General features: G+C 36.9%; 1 protein-coding gene and 1 long non-coding RNA gene across 2 annotated transcripts in view; one reads left to right on the forward strand and one right to left on the reverse strand.

The window, feature by feature from the left end:
- tox2 (TOX high mobility group box family member 2) overlaps positions 1-15,111 on the reverse strand; it is a 103,458-nt gene extending 88,347 nt beyond the window's left edge. Inside the window, exon 1 of the mRNA XM_012918203.3 lies at positions 15,007-15,111. The gene's annotated coding sequence lies outside the window, so the exon portion shown is untranslated. The remainder of the gene's footprint in view (positions 1-15,006) is intronic.
- On the forward strand, positions 14,104-18,544 carry LOC143418673 (uncharacterized). The gene is made up of 3 exons (XR_013098706.1): positions 14,104-14,258; positions 15,403-15,509; positions 18,187-18,544. It is a non-coding gene; the product is annotated as an uncharacterized LOC143418673 (long non-coding RNA).
- Positions 18,545-19,444: the final 900 nt, after the last annotated feature.

Raw genomic sequence — 19,444 nt, forward strand, 5'->3', positions numbered from 1 at the left:
CATGATGCACACACAGAACAACCATAGCTTTAGCGAGGTACAGATAAGAAAAAATAACCTTGCTCCCAGCCAAATGTGTATTTTTACAAATGGGATGAAGTGGTGTTGTGTGCTCAGTCTTATGGCTATGTGCAATTTATTCTTGCGTTCTTGCGCAAAGTGTGTATTTTTTCTCTCACTTTGAGAGTGTGTTTATGTTAACCAAGCTGCCATTGTTATCCCAGTGGGTGACTTTTTGGCCCCCTCAGGACTCTGCCCATGTCCATGTTGCTAACACACGGCATGGTGGCTCTGGCCCTGGGGTTTGAGCCTGCGTTAATACCAGGCACAGATGGGTTGCACCATGGGCTTGCTGTTGCAGTCTGCCATCAGCTGCCAGCTCAGGCTGTCCTGACTCCAATCTCATAAGGTTAACTGTCACAAGGATACTGATTTCTTCCAATTCTGTACCTCCGTGTTGGATTCCTCTCTGCCTGTCTCTCACTTTCTCTCTCACCGTTACTCGTTCGCTCAGTCGCTTGCTTTACAGCAGAGGATACAGTACACAGGGTTATCTGGCACATGAGGACTCATGCCTTCATTGGGAAAGAATGCGTGTAGTTTTTTTGCATTACAGCCTTACGTGAAACAGAACAGTGAAGGACTCATGCCATATATTAGGAAAATGGGTGATTAAAAAAATAAGTAGTGGAAGAAATCGGGTAAGTGGAAAAAAGTGCAAGCGAAGGATGCCGGTAAAAATCGAGATGAGGAGAAATTAATGTGTGGTGGAGGGGCACAGAGAATGGTGTAACATGTAAATAAAAGGGAGATGACACACAACTGAGGCATAGTCAGGAAAACTTTAACATTCAAGGACAAAAACTTTCCAGTGTAAAATGCAAATCGTGTCATCCAGCTTACCCTCTATTCATCCATTCAGCACAATAGTGGCACAAACATTTTTATTGCCACGGTAAGAGCTCCTGCTAGCATCAGGAAATGAGAGGAAAAAATAAAACATTAGTTTCCATTAAGGGTTATAACCTTGCTTGTACTTCGATGATGTCAGGAGCGCTGGTTTAATAACTTTATCTGAGCTGTAGGCATTTTACTTTTCATAAATTGATAACTAATTTTTCAATGCAGAAATATAACATTTAGATGAAAATGACTTTAAGACCTCAATAATTTTCCTTTTTAAATAAAGCAGTAAAAGACCTCACTGATGTTTGCAGTGCTTCGTGCTAAACGCAAGCAATCAACTTTGGAGAGAAAACATTCGTTTTTCGGTAATTGACGTACAATTTCACTTAAAAATAAAGCACTTACTGATAAGAGGCAGAAGACAAAGACGAAAACACTTTCTTCTTTTTCTACTCTGCCCCTCAGATCTCTCCGCTTCCATTTAAGTGAGCTTTTAATTTTTCTTCCAGATAGAAATGTGCACTGATTATCAACAATTGCTGCTTTGCTGTTTTTTAAGTAAATGTTTAACTCACATATATCACAAGGTTCCCTAAAGAACACAAAAAGTGGACTCAAAATTAACTGTGACTTACTAAAATATCACAAAAAGTAGCAACTTTCTACCTTGTGCAATATTAAACCTCTAAAAAAACAAATTATCAGTTATGTTGATGCAGCACATGTTTACCATCATCAGCTTTTCAGGGTTATTTGTTGACTTTGGACTGACATGTTCTAAGCGGATTCTTACAAAAAAAAATGTGATCAAAAGTGGGGGTTTTCCTATAACAATTCACCTATATTCTTTGATGATGTTTAAAGATCAGTTGCAAATTCAAACGGCAAAGACAGTGACTGAATTTTAAATGACCTGGTTAGAATTCTAAGACTGTCAGTATGAGAGAAAGCAAAAAGACAAAGACAACAAAGTACAGAAACAAAAGGTGATTCATCAGTTCCAAATGTGAGTCAATTTGCTAGATTCTGTAACTACAGGGAGAATTTGACAGTGTGTCAGTGAGAAATGTTCTAACAAGGATGCATAATTTTGCTATTTATTGGCATTATCCAGTGACTGCAACCTAAATGACTATATGCTAGGTTATTTGCATTTATAGCAGCTTAGCAGCAACGGGAAATATGTTACACATAAACCATTCAAGCCTATTAAAGAAGTCACTGCTGAAAACAACAACAAAAAAAAACATACCTTACTTATTTACAATGTAAAAATAGACTGGTTTAATCACAAGACCACTCAAAAGGAAATGGTTTGGGTTAAAATAATCACCTTGTTAAGGTTAGGGTACCTCGGTCATCGTTCTTACTGTTTAAGTATTTGCAGGCCCCTAATTTCTCTTTTCAGGATCTACTTGATGAAATTTAAATGCTTTAATTTCCAAAAAAACCTTCTCATACTGTACATTGCTGCATCACCTCTTTTCACCCTCTCGCTAACAGAATGGGGAATAAAACCACAACAAGTCAGCTGGCCTTATCTGGACTTAGTGCAGGCAGCTGTTCATTCATTCTCTGTTTGAGGGTATGCCAAGCTAGCCTCTAGGCAAAAATGTGCCCGTTTGTTAGACAGTGACGTAGATAAGTGACAGATAACATTTGCTACAGTTTCACCACAGCTGACTTTGAAGTTCATTTTCTCTCATCTGCTGGATGTGTGTTACTCAACATCAACTGTATATAAACCAGTGGAATGGTATTTTCCTTGAGTAACAATGTTATCGACGCATTGCTTTTTACCATTTAAAGAAACATTTTCCATTGCTGACAAACAATTTAAAACAGGAAACAAACTCTCCAGTGCTAAAGTTCGGTGTGTCACCAACCCATTCAGTGATTAGTGCTTTTGTTTCAGTGTGGACTGTAGTGTGTTTTACACAAGCTCTTTTCAACCCAAAGATGATAATTACTTTGAATAATAAACCTTTTTTCAAACTACATGGCTCCTAATGCATCAAAATGAAACCCAAACTAACGATAATGGATGGAGATCAGTGAATAAGATGAAAAATGCCTGGTTTGTAACAAAAAAATCCTCTAGACACTGTACCTCCGGAGGTTGTACCGTACATTAAATTCACCATTTCTTAAGTGGCCTTCTCCTCCTCCTACACAAGAGAACACACATTAGCCTACTCTTTCATCTGTAACAAATAAGCAGAGTTATGCAAGTGTTATTTAATGTCACTATAATAAGAGCTTCAGTTCCCCACTAGTTATGGGAAGTGAAGCTGTCAAGGTGGAGTTTCATCAGACACCACAAGACTTTTGCTGTTGGTCACTTTATGCAAAATATTAATGCTTATTCTTCTGTAAAACAGAGGCCAGTGCTTTGGTTTCAGGAATTACCACGAGGACCTCTGTAGGTCAAGTGTTATCTTTGCTGTCATCTGAGCAGAGCAAGGTTATTTTATGATTTTTTTTCCCATTGCATCCACTTACATTGCTTTTAACCAAAATTTGCAGTCCTAAATGTTGCTGCTTACCTCCCTGATTTAATTTAGCACCCTTGTGAATATTGCAACAACATTGCCTTGGTCCACTGTTAGCAATTCCATATAAGGTTGTCCAGAGTACAGCAAACAGCAAAGTAATGGTAAACAGGAAAGAGTTCAGTTGGTCCATTAGGCAGAGAGATGACTCATTAATGACCTGAATCTACACAGAACACTGTTTTTCGCAGTTATTACACAGAAGCAGCATATTTGTGTGGGGAGGAAAAAAAAGTCAAACCCATGGAAACTGATTATGCTAAAAAGACTCACCTTTGCTTTGATTTGTGTCATTTGTGTTCTGCAAAGCACTTTGTTATAGAGCAGCTTGTGAAAATGCTTTGTAAATGCCTTTATAAATGCCTTTATGAATGACTTTGCCTTTGACATTGCCTCTCATGCAATAAATTTCACTTTATGTCAATTTAAGCTACATCAGACTGGTACTGAGGTACTTCATTTTCTGCTTTCATATTTCCACTAAAGTCAAGCTACCTAAATAAAAAACCCTTTAGGTCAGTAAGTTTGGTTGTTCTAACTCAACCATATACCGAAAATGAATTCCTGTTTCTCTTCAAAACTGTTCTACTCTGATCTTATACAGAAGACAACGCAAATCCAGACAAGTAGGAAACAAGACAAACAATGGAAATGATGACATGACAGGATTTGGTGGCATGACATTTTGGGTAACAAGGCACCATTATTGCTCAGATGCACAGTTACAGCTAGACTTCCTAGACACAGCAAGTAGTTTTGTGTTGTGTAAAATTGAAACACTGACCACAATGTTACAAAGGAATAGATTTTTGCTTCAGAACATATGTGCACGTTGTTTTGACCACCAGTACTTTTCATTTCCTTCCCTGTCCGACTGTGTTTCTGCAGCACATAAAAACTTTTCCAATTCAGAAACACTTTGTGCCAGAGCTCAAGCGAATTAAAGTGTGCAAATAAACTATTATGTATGTCAGTTCCAGAATAACAACAATTATACGCAGCACAAAGGGCTGCTCAATGGTGAACCTTTGCTAACCTTTTCTAGCCACTGACATTCAATAATGGGACTATGTTGTCTCTTGTTCCTTTGGACAATCATCCATTGAAACAACTGCCATTCATGCAGTTTGCTCCACCCTCTGCGTGACCCTTTTTCATACTAGTAATTAGCTGCTGTTGAATTTCTACCAGATGCAAAGCAACCACGTACAATATTGACTATTCATGTGGATATCTATGGCAGTTTATTAGATTATCATTTGATACACCACTCTCAAGTCTGACATATAACTGGTGCATTGTGATTTGGTTGTATTTTTCCAAAAGAAATGAATTTTAAAATGTCAAACTGTTACTAGAATTAAAATTTAGCTTTGAAATAAGGTGAGGAAATGTGCATGCAATTCTTTCTGTTTTGATGCAAGAAAATGGAAACGATTCCTCCAAACATCTGTGCACAATTGCAAAAAATTACTTTTAATCATGTTTTTACAGCTCAATCATCCCCTCATCCTCCCATTCCACTTCTGAATAAACCCTCTTCTTCATCATCCTCTCATTCCCCGACCTTCTACTTATGTTGCACATGAGAAATGAGAGGGGGATGGGAGGGAAGATGAATGAAACAGGGAGTGGGGAATGAAAGGGAGGGGGGAACAAGAAGAGAGCAAGATTGGGGAAAATGCCCTTTGACTGGATTTAAAAGTCTGTGGCATTTCATTTTCAGAGAGAGGAGAGCTTCATCTCCTTCAGATCCTTTAAGGGCCAACCTAATTGATTAATGTTTCCATCTCATTGAGAAGAGGGGGGTTGTGGTGGGGGACAGGGGGCATTTGAAGCTTAACTGGAGCCTTTTACATTCCCAAGTCTTAAAACAGAACCACCACAAAGAGAGATGATGACAGAATGAAAGTCGGAGTGATGAAACAAAGTGTAAAATTCCAGTAGATGAGTAAAATATGTTGAAGGTCAAAGTTGTTTCAATCTGAACGTAGAGGGATAAAAAAATAGTCGTGTCTTACCCCATACTATAAGCTCCCCTTGTAATGAAATAATGTACGTGTTTTTAGCAAGGTATTCAGTTTTCAAAGAGGCTGTTTAGGTTTCTGCACCTGTCATCCAGCTGGGCAGCAGCAGGCACTCTATATGATTGCAAAATCAAATGTAAGAAATCCACTGCCTTTTCATTGAAAGTGAAGACTGATAAAAAAAATTTAAAAAAACAAGTCACTGACATGAAATCTAAAGTAAAGAAGGAAAATATACTTTCATATCTTGATAATTTAGTGCTTCGAATAGGTGATGTTTTCCCCAGTAACAGTATTTATTTTTGACACATGATACATAAAGCCTTACAGTAATTTCCAGCCTTCCATGCCCACGACCCGAGGCCACGGGAACACAAAGCTGATCATGGCTGAACAGAAGTAATGGAAATTAATGTGAGGACAGACTCATAACATGATAGCTCTGTAGGCTCAGGTGTAAGCTGAGGTATGAATCTCAAAACTCTCTGAATGAAAATATACCATGATTACTTGCCCTTTGCATGTTTTTGACACCAACATGAAAATATTTATATATCGAAGACTCTACAGGCATTTCCAATCACACAACAAAACCAGTGGAGAGAAGCCAAAACAGTACTGACCTTTACCCAACATGGTATATTAAATATGAAAGGTCAGCTTCCACGGTTGGGGGAGGGTGGAAGTTAAGTCTAGCACATAGCAGACACAGACAAAATACTGTAATATCTATCAGGCAAATCCCCGAGCTGCCTTCAGAGGTCATTTGAATGTTAAGGGTGTTGAAGCAAGAGGAAAGCAAAGATACATAGTTCAGCAGTCCTTCCGCTGTTGTTGAACATGAGACATGCTGCTCTGCAGTTGCATTTTTATAATCCTATTAATCATGCAAGCTTCTGTTACATCTGCTCGACTTCCTGAATCACAAAAATTGCAATTTAATATAATTTGCGGTATTTTCCCCCCCTTAAACTAAATAATACAAACTCCTCAATAACAACTGTACAATTGAATTCTGTTCAGTGTAATTAAGGCTCAGTTTTATAATTCAAATGTCCTTCTGAAAACGGAGTCAGCTATTTAGCTGCCAATCACTCTGCTCATCGCTGAATGCATGTAGTCACCAAACAAAACAAAATTATTTCCCTTTATGCAAGCAGCTGCTTTTCACTCAGAATAAATTACTGTACAATAAGTTTGATGAGAGCCAGACATCTGTAGCTATGTTAACACATCATCTAGTATTAACGTAAATTCTAGATCTTTAAATGTAAATCAACACATTGACTATAATCACAAAGAATTTATATTTATTTCTTTCTCTCACAGAAAAGAATGCCTGTCAGCTTGGGACTGAGTTTTACTTGGGTATTATTATTTTTTTTATATTATATTGCTTTTAAATTACATTTGAACTTAAAAACATAGTAATTCATTTTATTGAGGTTTCGCATTAGTAAAAGGCAACGTTTCTTTCAAATCCACAAATCTAATCCAAATCCATTTTTCTTATTAAAGCATTTACATGTTTGAAAACAGAGGAATTGTTTTGAAAAATTAGATGCTCTTTTTGACATACTCCAAGTCCCTTCATTCGAATCACCAAGTGAGCGCTTTTGTTTTTTATTTTTATTTTTCTTTGATTATCCATCTACTTCATTCTGAGATTGGGCATGCCAAACAGTTTTCTTCTCTCACACAAATATTACCACTGAGAAAGTCATAATGTTATGAATTAATGACAGTGATAGCAGAAAACAGAAAAACTACCAAATGGTTTTCATTAAAGAATAACATCGTGTACTACGACATTAAACATCCATAGTAAAAGCCTTTGCTCCAAATGAAATTGAAGAACTTCAGTTTCTCCTCAGAAACTCTTGAGCTGCGTCCCAATTTTTGAAGATCACATGTCAAATCTGCAGCTAATCCACAAATAACATGTTAGCATCAGTCCAAATGACCCATAAATTCCAAGCATTTCTAAGTTACTTATTGCTGTTGCCTTGTCAAAGACTGTAAGAGTCACAAAGCAAAGTTTACTGGAGAAGTTATGATGGTGCTATAAACAACCCTCAAATACTGGGCCATTGTAAATTGTAGCTTCTATGGTATAGCTCATCATGTCTACACTGTTCTTAAAAACCATGGTGTTTATGTTGGGTTTCCATTATTTACATTTTGTGGGAGGTTTGTTGGTGCTGGTCATGTAACAATGTGATAAAAATCTGAAACAAAAGACAGTGTAAATATAGCATATTACAGTGATAAAGTGAGGATAGTGAGGACTAGTTTGGTCTGAATTTGAGCAAAAGAAGTAAGTTAGTAAGTAAAATTATTTATGTAGCACTTTTCACAGACAAAAATCACAAAATGCTTCACAATACAAAGAATGAAAATACAACATATAACAATGTAAAAACAATAAGAAAGCTGCATTCATCTTACATCTTTACAATAGGATGGTACTGGTTATGTGGACTAGATGCTGACGGACTGGAGCTGTGTGGTGATGGTTTCATAATTTCCATTATAACAATCAGAAGACTAGAGAAAGCAAAGGACTCCTGTGACCTCCTGCTTAACAGTATCTCTTGTCCTTGACATAAAGGCCTTTCTTGAATATATCTCTTTTGTTTGTCTCATCTTTTTTTTATTATTTCATGAAAAGTGTTAAGGATGAACAGTGGTAGGCACAGATGGATTGATTAAAATGCCATCAGTACTGAAGCTTGCATGTAGCATATTTTGAGTTTCCAATGTTCAGAATATTAAACCTAAGAAATATGATTTGAAATTGCAGCATTCACTGATGTTCGGAAGGGCTTGGTAACTTGCTTTCATAAACGGATTGGCCATCTGGAGAGCTTGGAGTTTTCCTGGTGGCTAGTCGACCTGTGGGTCAGGCAGCAAGCCAAGCAAGGCTGATACAAAAAGATTTTAAAACGTCCCAGACTGTAGCTTGATCTGACAGCTAGAGAGGAACAGGGGTGGGAGGCTGAAATATGAGGAAAAAAATTAAGACATAGAATGTGAAAAAATATTCAGTTAGAAGTGCAAGAAAACTATTTATCGCCGTATAGAAGGAGGAACGAGAAATGCCATCAGTGCAACAAGTGTTACTGCTGTTAACATTAACTTCCTATATAGCACGCTGTTCACACTTAAGAGCCATCCTACAAACTGGCAAACATAACCAAAAAGCCATCTTATAGCATTTAAAATGAGTATTTTGTACATAAAGCTAAAGACATAAGCTCTGCTAGCACACCTTATAGAGTGCATATTGTAAAGGGTAAAGTTGCTGCTTGTACAGAAATTTCAATGACTGCTTTAATTTAAAACATGGCAATTTACAGTTGCATTGTTATTTTATTTTATTGTACCTAGGGGTAGAGAAAACCAACAATAACATAAAAATGGACTTGTTGCTGGCACATTCATTTCCTCATATTGTTATGATGTATAAGGTGCTGGGGTACAGCTTCCTAGCACGCTTCTAACATATTTTGTATTTTGGTACCTACAACTTGATATGATGGGATAAGATGACACACACTATTTTATGCACATTTCACATTTGAGGTCAATACATTTTAAGATTTTTTAAGGCATTGAGATGCAAACAGCAAAAAAAAAAAAAAATCTACTAATAACACAGTAAATTTAAGGGTCCCCCCCCCCCCATTTATAATATTGACTCTTGCAAGTTTTCATGTTACTGGGTTTGTAGGATTTTAATTCAACTAATATTATATTTTTTGTTGATGCAATTTTTTGCAACTTACAAAATATTACGTTTTTTACATTTTTACTGTTCCTCTGGACGTAGCGTGTACTGTTTATTTGGGACTGTATTTAGATAGCAGCAGTGGTTTTGTAGCAACACTGACACATTTCAATAGTTCTTTTGAAATGGGTTGGCCACAGAAATTCCCATTATCGCATCTTCTGAATTACAACCAAGAGGTTGCTGTGAATGGTTTTTCCAGTTCAGTCGCTCATTTTTTAGAGCTATAACCATGGCATTAACCTTGGTTAACCACACCTTCTAGTAATTATCCATTCACATATTCTTTTCTTTACTTTGCTAAAAAAAAAACAACAAAATGAAAAATAGTCAGGGGCAAAACAGATATGTCACTACAGGCCACAAAAAGAATATCCACCTTAAGTCGACAAGGAAAAGAATCTAATTTTTCACTGTTTCATTTTATCGAAGTAGACACAGCCTCACACTGATCTGAAACACCTACACGGGAGGCATTTACTCATTGCTTTCTCTCCCCCTTCTCTTTTCAAGTTCAATTATGCGGCCGTTTCTCACCAATATTATCACCACCCTAAATTCATCATTTAGGACTAAAGCTGAAACTGTGAGGAGTTGTGCTGCCATTTTTCTTCTATCCGCAGTCAGGCTCTGACCACAAATGTACAGCTGTCAAAAACTTTCACCTATAATTAACAGTGCTGTCTGTAAAAGCAACTGAGAGATAAAAAGATTTCACCTCACAGACTGTGCTGGGAGAGGTAAATCCCCCTTCCACCATACTTTTAGTTTCATGTATCTAAGTCAATTTCTTTTGGTTATGTAAAATCAAAACATAATTTCAACCACCGAAGCATTCGCAGGCAGCCTTAGTGAAGTACCGCAGTTTATTTCAATGGTGCTTTTTTGGAAGCGTTTTTCAAATTAATATTTGACATTCTGCAGACATTTAATTGCTTCCTGTAGTTCTGTGAGTGACAAATGAAACAGCCATCAAGCTCTTAAGTCATCAAAGGACTTTTTATTCCTTTTGTGGTGACTTGGAAACATTAATTATGAACATCTGAAATAAAGAATGTCTTTATTTCTTTCTGCATCTTACTTGCGACAGGCAACATTTCTACCTGCAGTACATAAGCTTAAATGTGGAGACACCATCACTTTAGAAAAGCTAATCTCATGCAGCATAATCAAGTATACTTTCTCACAGATTCTCTGAGAGCAATTTCCATCTGCACAAAAGATGTATCTTGAATTTTAGATAAGTGAAAAGAGGAGAGGATCTACAGATTTATACCATCTTATAAAGTTACATAAGCCACTCTAGGCTCATGACATACTTAAATAAGCAAGGTTATGTAACAGCTCTATAACTGCACTTTACCATTGAATAGCAAAGCAAATTAAGTAGGTGCACAGGAATTTACAAGTGAAGCAAAACATTGTACCAGATTCCTGCTTTTGTTCTCCGTGTGCATTAAGCTGTGTTTTCACATAAAAAAATAAAGGTACAGCTGTAAAGTATTTCCCCCACTGCTGATGACTCACAGGAAGTTAAAGGGAAAAGTGAAAAATAAGTCAAAGCTGCACAAACAGAGCACGCACATGCACAGGCACACGTGCACACAATGTTTCTGTTAAGTTTATGCGAGACGCAGACAGATTGGCTGTGTGTTGTACCCATCTACTAAAGGAGAAAGGGGTGTGGTTTTAAGAGCTGGAAGAAGTTATTTATCACTATGGTGTGTAACCGTGCCCGCTTACAAATTCAGAATAGTGGCTGTTATGAGCAAAGCCTTTCACCGAGTCATTAATATTTGACAGAAAACATGGCTTTTTTATCAGACGAACATTTTTACCATTTCTTTTCTCTGCACTGATGTGAACCTTGTGTCACGGTGCATTACAGGGTTTTGCTTTTATCTTGCTTGGCTATGTTACCGCATCAGCCACGCACCTCGATGTATCCAGCTCCTTCCCTCTTAGATCATGAATTGATAGTTTTTCCTCCTGTTAAAGGCAAAAAAAACCCCCCGCCTCCTCTACCATTTACCAATACATCTTAATTATTCCAAACAACTGTTTAAGTACTGTCAGTTAATCATTGCAGCATGTGATAATTTGTATATCGCGCTTCACATATGACGAACATGGCAGTTATACTGAAGACAGATGCAGCCGTGTGAATAACATTCCAAGGTCATGTTTTCTAATAGCTCATCTAATAACTCAATGAGAACTCATTTCTATTTGGATTAATACACTACATGCTATACGCACTCCACAAACACACTAAACCTATGCACTATAATGTAAACTGTATTAGGGCACTTCATTTTGTCAACAAGACAAACAAAACAAATTGCATTCACCCGTGTCAGATTTACAAAGATCAGAGGGTTTCTTCCCATTTCTAATGTCTGACACCGGTTCTAGCTTGACATAACAATAAAATAAACACACCCCGTTTGGCTGTGCATGCAATCAATGGATATTATTATGTGCAATAAAATGGAAGGTTTAGAAAAATTGAAACATACTTTTCCTGTTACTAACTGGGAAAATTGATTAGGCATATTTAAATGAAAAGAGGTGCAGAATCTATTCTGCATAAGATCACATAACTGTAATCCTATATTCTACAGTGTAAGCTGTGTCATAATATATAACTATAGATGCATCTTCATCACAGGTTTATTCCAAAAACTATGTATCTATACATTACCAAAGTACAATATCTATAATAGTATTATCCTTTATAATGTGTACATGCTGTCTTGATGCATGCTCAGGCATACAAGCAAAGAAATCCTAGATTCTGTTTATCTGTATGGAACATTTTCAGTGGGAGAAACATTGTATCACTCATCACAAAGAGTTCTATGGTTTCTTTCCTACTGAAACTATCTGGATGTTTTCAGTTCGAGAAAAGTTTGGGGAGAAACTTCTACAACTTGCACTCCTGGTGCACTGTATGTAATGTTTCTCCCACTGAAAACATTATATACAAATAAACAGAATCAACTTTCTGGGATGTGATTTAAGATTCTTTACCTTACACTGAAAGCGATTGTAGGACTCTCTGACTGTAGCTGTTGTCTTTTATGTTATGCGTTTCCCTATATTTCATAGTTCCCAAAGAAGTGACCAGCACAAAACAGGAAATGATAGCCACAGTTATAGTTATGGCCACAAAGGCTGTATAGGGAAGAAGTTAGGGTGATGTGATCGTTGAGAAAACATTGTACTTTAATGCAGGAGAGTTAAAATGTCCAAATTCACTTACTGAAAAGATTCAAATGAAACAGACATCTTTTGCTCTTGGAAAAACTAATGCTATATTCATACCTTTTGCAAGATTTGAGATCTGTATGATTCAAAGTCTGATGTCATCAAGTCTTCGGATGAACCGAGGTATAAATTTTACATGAATAGATACAATTGTTTTTATATATAAAACCACATAATTCAATTACCAGAGCACAAAAAATATGATCTGATATGATGATAATGACAAAGGACTGGGAATTAAGGGATTTATATTACAATTGTATCTGTTTACTTCCCATTCACTAAAAAGTTTATATTATAAGGAAAATACTTGAAATACAGATTTGGAAACTGAAATTGGAAGTCTCCATTGAAAGCTCATTGCAAACGAGCTTGTGCCACCAGTGAATACACAGGTTAGAATAGCACACTTTAACTGATGAATGTGAACATAAGTCCTGCAAAGTTAAACTGTTATTATAAAGATAAACCAGACATATGCTTTAAATACACAGAGGCGAAAGAAATGCTTCCTCACTGTGATTGGCTGCCTAGAAGACATGTAAGGACATTATTTCAAAAGAAATGTGGTTATTTCAATAGACCTTAAACCAACTTCTGGTTGGTTTGCTTCCAGAAAATGGCAATTATAACAATAACTGTTGCAATGTTAGAATAGAATAGCATTTTATTGTTATTATTCATGTACGACAAAATTGCAGGTGCTCTGCACCAACTGTGCATGGAATAAAAATCTAAATAGTAGGACGGCTGGAATAAATAACAGACAAGAGGAGTATATACAAAACAGGAAAAGGGCACATAATAGAAAGGCACACATTAGAGGACACAGTGCTTGTTATAGTCTTGTTGTTGAAATAAGACAAAGATGTTTGTTGCAAGTATGTAAACATTTAGTATTTTGTCTTTGTTGAAAGAAAAAACACAGATATGTTTAAAATGCCTTCAGCTCTAATTACATTAATATTTTAGCTGAGAGTACAGGTCTGTACCTACACATCCTATTTTAACACTTTCTACACCAGAGTATTGTTTTAAACTTTACAAGGGGCTCATGAATCAGTAATACATTCTCCCAGAATGACATACAGTACATGTTCATTGTTGTGGCTCAGTAGTGAACTGGACATCTGTAAGAATTACTGGATACACGAAGTACAAAGTACGATTAATAGATTTGTCCAAAATCTGAACATAGTAAACATAGTGCTAAGTTGGAGCTCATTTATGGTAACTATGGAGATAATCCTGTATGATTTCCTCTCAAACTTTTCTTTATTCTACTTAAACTAGTTGTCAAATAAGGAAACATCCTAAATGTATGTCAAATAAATAAATATAATAATAACACATTGAAGAATAAATATTTATTGCCACCGAGCTGCTAGCCACCTAGAAAATGCTTTTGGCAAACCTTGTTAAAAGTCAGAGCAACCAGAAGCCCCTTTTTACCACATCTAAAGTGTTACTAATGGTTGTGATATGATTCTCTGTATGCTCTATTTCAGCTCTGATACTTTTTCCACAAGTCCAGTGTTTTGTTTATGTATGTACCCGCTCACATTTGTGGCACAGTATGACGAGGTGTGAGAGCATTTTTTACTTGGTTCATCTGGCATTTCAAATTGCACACCGAGAAGAAAGCTTCCTCGGATTTCACTGACATATCCAAACAAAGGAACTTAAATGTGCCAAATGGATCGCACAGGATAAGTAAGTAAAGTCAGTTGCATTTTAAATATGAAAGATTTTTTTCATTACGTATTGTTAAATAACACACTGTTTGTTAATCAGATAGGTAAGCTTGTATCACTATACAATAATGAATCTTTTCTCTCATCTATAAGACAAAAATATATACTGATTACAGCAAATTAAAGTCTAATGCTCATATCTAGTCAGCAACAAGCTCACTGTAACTATGCTTTCAGCCTTTTATTTCCATCTATAATGCGCACAGGTGCAGCTTAATTCGATTGGAAGATGTTGCTCTGGTTATACACAAATAATACACTTCCCTGTTACCAGCAAAGTCGTTGTCATGGAGATGATGAGGCTTATATAAGCTCAAATGTATTTTTGTTCAATACAAGTGTATTGTCTTTACTGTGCTCATTTCATTATGATTTGTTTATACCCACACATATAATGGCAAATTGATTCAACAGTCTCTGTCTTTTCCAGCCAGGCACAGCAATGCAAAGAGATACACTTAAAAATGAATGTTTTTTTCTCTTTTTTGTTGTTGTTGTTGTTTTTCTGGATGGCTAGTAAGGCGTAAGGGATCTGCTCTCAGTCAAAGCCATTTTATACCATCTGCAAAAGTTGATAACTGGCATTTTGTATTTTCCCTCAGTATCACTTTTATCTGCATCACTGTCTCACTCAGAGCTACAGCTTTGATATTAAAATCACAGACGTCTGGTTTTGTGAAAAAACAATGAATGATTATAGTTCTTACCTTTCAGCCAACTATGCAACAGTGATGGAAAAAGATCTTCCAGTGGGAGGGGTGTCATTCACCTCACCTTTAACCTCGTGGCTGTGTATAGATCCAGCACCTACCAGCTTTCAGCAGAGGATTAAACAGCTAATGACAGAGAAGTGCTGTGATTGACAAGTTAAGGTTTCCTTCCTCGTCAGAAGGGCCTTTGTGTTTGTCTCTTGCCCATTTCTTCCCAGAACTCACATTTCACATTCCACCGTGACTTGAACAATTTCTAAATTTCTTCATTGTGAAATAGCTACAAGTGAATCTGAAGCTACTCTATTCACACCTTAAAAAAAGCCTTTACATTGAATAATGAATAAGTCTTATTTAAAGTTCTCACACTGCTGTTTGTCTGCTTTGAACCAGGTTTTCTCACATTGCATGTCCACTGTTCAAGTGCAGCAAACATCTACAGTCTACTGCAGTCATCGTCTCAGATGAGGGAATTTTCAGCCCCAGTGAAACATGTGGGAGTACGTATTTACTGTATATTTATTTTAAGCCTTTGACTGTATTTGAATTGAAAGAAGGGCTGTTGGTGGTGGGTATCAACACTTGTAAAACTAAAACAACTTCAGACAAAGGATTTTGAATAACCCTGTTTAGATATGATTTTGTCTGGAGAGCCCCTAGTACATTCAGAGCTAGCACTCCTGCTTCACTGGCATACATGTAGCGCTGTACGGACATTCTAAACATTTTGACAGCTAAGAAAAAACACAATGCAGGATGTGAAGGCAGGTCAAAAAATGAAGTGATCCTCCTACTAATGTTCCTGTCATATGTTCTAAAATGTATGGCGTGTAACATCAATAGAAACTGACAGAGAATAATAGCATGAAGAGCAAAGCTGGAAGGACTTGTCTGTCTGTCTCTCTCAGTCATCTGGACCAACCTGTCCACAATCACAGCCTCTTAGAAGATTTGCTACTGGTTGGGGAATTTGTAGCCGAGCGATGCGTCAGGGGTTGTCATATAAAATGTAAGTGCTTTCCCCCTGAGTAATTTAATCACAGACTTTTATGGAGGCATCAGGCAGCACATTGAAAGACAGAGTGAAAGATCTGTAATTGGCATTCTTTCATTCAAAGTAATATATGGAATATGTGGTATAATTACAGCTCCGGTAATGGTCTGAGGATGACTGAAATGCTAACGCGTAGCGATTGGTTTAATGTGTGTTCATCAGGGGGAATTTGCACCATATTGACTTGTGACTTTCCTTGGTGGTATTTCATTTGGACTAGTCAGACATTACGGTGTGGCTTTCCTAAACGCCCATCTACTCATCTCAGACTTTGGAACGGTGAAAAACTTTGGCTTCTTAATAAGTGAAACTTAGCAGAAATCTGAGTGAAAAATAATGTGAAAAAATGAGTAAGATGTGTGGGTGATGTCTGAGATTAGCTCGACCATCAGCATAAAGCTCCTGAATAATCTGAAAACCCACTTATGCGACCGTGCTATTTGAATAGATACTTTCATTTCACCGTCTGCTTGACGCGAAATTTGATGACACCTTTTTTTGTGGCAAAGTTTACGGCCAATATTTAAATTTGAGCATTTAAATGAACAAAGTACAAGACAGCTGATTAATGGCTAGTATATATTTTATTTATTTACTTATTGGTAGGGTAGTTTAGGCAAGCCTCATATTTAAAAATAAAATACATTTTATGTTTTCTCTGATAGCTTACATTAGACTTACATTTACAAAGTTCTTCATATCTATACAAATATATATTTTTTGATATTTATCTTTTCCGTTTTCTTCTTTTTAAAACGTAAAGCATAAGATTAAGCGCTTACCTATTTTTTTCTTAGTTAATTAAAATAAACAAAATGTTACGAAACTTTATGTGTGTGGGATTACCTTCACTACACCACAGTAATGCCTTGTTTATGATAAACTGTAGATGAAACACTAACACATTGTGGCGACACAAAAATAATTATTTACTGGAAACCAGGCGGTTCCTTGATGGCTTGGGAGTTAACACACTGCATGGTACATGTTTACGGTACTTTGGGCCTTTCCATTCGCATCAGCCCTCTCATTTCTCTGTTTCTAAGCTAAACCAATCAGGTGGATCTGCTGCTCCACACAACCTCTGTACCGCACATGTGTGTGTTTGTGTGGGTGTGAGTGCGCGTGGCAATATAAAGCCAGTTAGTGGTGGTTTATAGATATAACGGTTTATAGGTTTATAGAACGTTTCCATAAAAAAATTTTTATTTGTGTCATGTAACATCATCTAAATGAGCTCCAGAACTGTCTTGCAAATATACAAGTAAGAAGAATGCATTTTGCCTCATAATTAGCAGTGTAATGTAACCTGAGGATGGTGTCACCCAAACATTTAGAAACATTAGGTGCAGTCACACTTTCCATCATCTCATTTATCAAGAAACAATACTGAAATAAGATCCAGGTTGCAGGAGAGAAAACGTGAATGAGACATGAGGGGAGAAAGGCACAGAGAGAGTGTTGGAAACAGAAGAGGACAATGTTCCACAATCCTCAGATAAACTCAATGTGACAAGATGGTTACTTTCTCCCTCTGCTGTGACAGTTAATTTTGGACTAGGAAAAATGTCAAAAATGTTTAGCTGCGCTTGAGCGGAGTTAATTACAGAGCCCAAGGCAACTCAAACTAGGGCTGCTAATGGCCCTGACTTACAGATAAAGCTCCATTAAACAAGACTGTTTTTTTAGCCACTCATCTAATTTACTTAAAATCAAACATTTTGGCAGCAGCAATTAGATTGTCACTGTTTAGGTTCGAATTTTTAAGCTGCCATTAATCTGATTAAAGCTTCATCTTGTTTGTAATCATTAAAAAAGACACACAAAAAACCCTTTATCCTCTGGAAGTAGAGCATTGTGTACAATGTTATGTGACAGATGCATGAGAAACGAAACTACGTACGTGCAAAGATATATTCAATGCTAGTTTGACATTCATGCTCTAAACTGTCACCACTTGACATTTAGACCCTCTGACCACCTATTAAACAGTTGCTCTCGTGTTTCTGCCTTTCTCTCTATCTCTTTGTTTCTTTCCTTCCTTTGAGGTCAGCGAACCACAGTGTTAGTGTTTTCAAGCCGCTCTTACATATCTTTGTGGTTGCATCACTTCCTTCTCACAGGTCCCTTTCGGCACTGCTGCACTGACACGTGAAAGTCTATGAAACAGCAATCAAGACATCGGTAGCACAGAGGCCAGAGCCAAGTGAACCCAGTCCCAGAGATCGGGACCCAGAGATGGCCCGTGAAATGAGTTGGAGTTGGAAAACCACCGGAGGGATATGCCACGCTCTACTGCCAATTTCACTATCATAATCAGCCTCAGCTTATAGAGTGATATTATAAGCCTGGCTATTTTCGCTGACACTTTTGCTCCTTTTTTCTTTTTTTGGCGCAGATGATAAGGAAGATGATACGATTTATGCAGCGACTGAACTGTAGATTCTGCAATAAAGAAAAAATAAAGAATGAAGCTTTTGATTCGAACTCACAAATATCTGCTACGAGCTTGATGCCTGGGTAATGAGTGATGGTGAAGAACTTCATTACATAAGCATATGTGTCTCAAGTAAAAGACTTGACAAAATAAGTTGTCATCAAACCATCAGCTGAGTCCTACTAAAGTTTGAAAGGGCGCCCATTAACCAAGGCCAAATTGAATCCAGATGTTGTCAAGAAGGTTATCGCTCTAAAATAAATGTTGTCTCAGCATGTTGATATGCTTCTTATACTCCTATAAAATATAATTATGCAACCACAACAAAGCCACTCAAGTTAATGAACCAACAGAAGTCTTGGTCTTCCTGTGGATCTTTTTAATAGATGTGGTTGCTTTGCTAAAACCTCCACGTTTTCTGTCTCACTGGCCATATGTCAAAAAGGGAATCGAAAGCTTCAAAGAAGGTGACAGGGTTTTAGATTTCTGCAACAGTCTCTTTTTTTTTAAGTGGGGCTTATTATAAACCAAATCTGCACTTAAATGAATAAATCATAGCAGGTAAAGTACAGCTTATGATTTCTCACTTTGTTTTTATTGCTGTAGGATGAACTGTAGGATGAACTGATTTCTCAGAATTACCCGAAGCCATGCGGCTGACATATCAGAAAAACCCAAAACATCATCATGCAGTCCCTTTTATCTCAGGATCTGATTTATGTACACCACTACAGTAGCTAGTCACATGACACGTGGACTAGTGGCCTGATTTTTTTTAGTATACCCAAAAAGGAAATGGTGAACTTACGGAAATAATGAGATTCTTGAATTCACATCAGAATAAAGCACCCATTAACCTAAGGAGACAAAGTAAGTAGTAACTAATTAGATTTTGGTTGGTGCTAATTGCGTCTTCTATTGGGCAGAAGGAGATTTATGGACAT

Source organism: Maylandia zebra, linkage group LG5, assembly GCF_041146795.1.
Source record: "Maylandia zebra isolate NMK-2024a linkage group LG5, Mzebra_GT3a, whole genome shotgun sequence".
Classification (NCBI taxonomy): domain Eukaryota; kingdom Metazoa; phylum Chordata; class Actinopteri; order Cichliformes; family Cichlidae; genus Maylandia; species Maylandia zebra.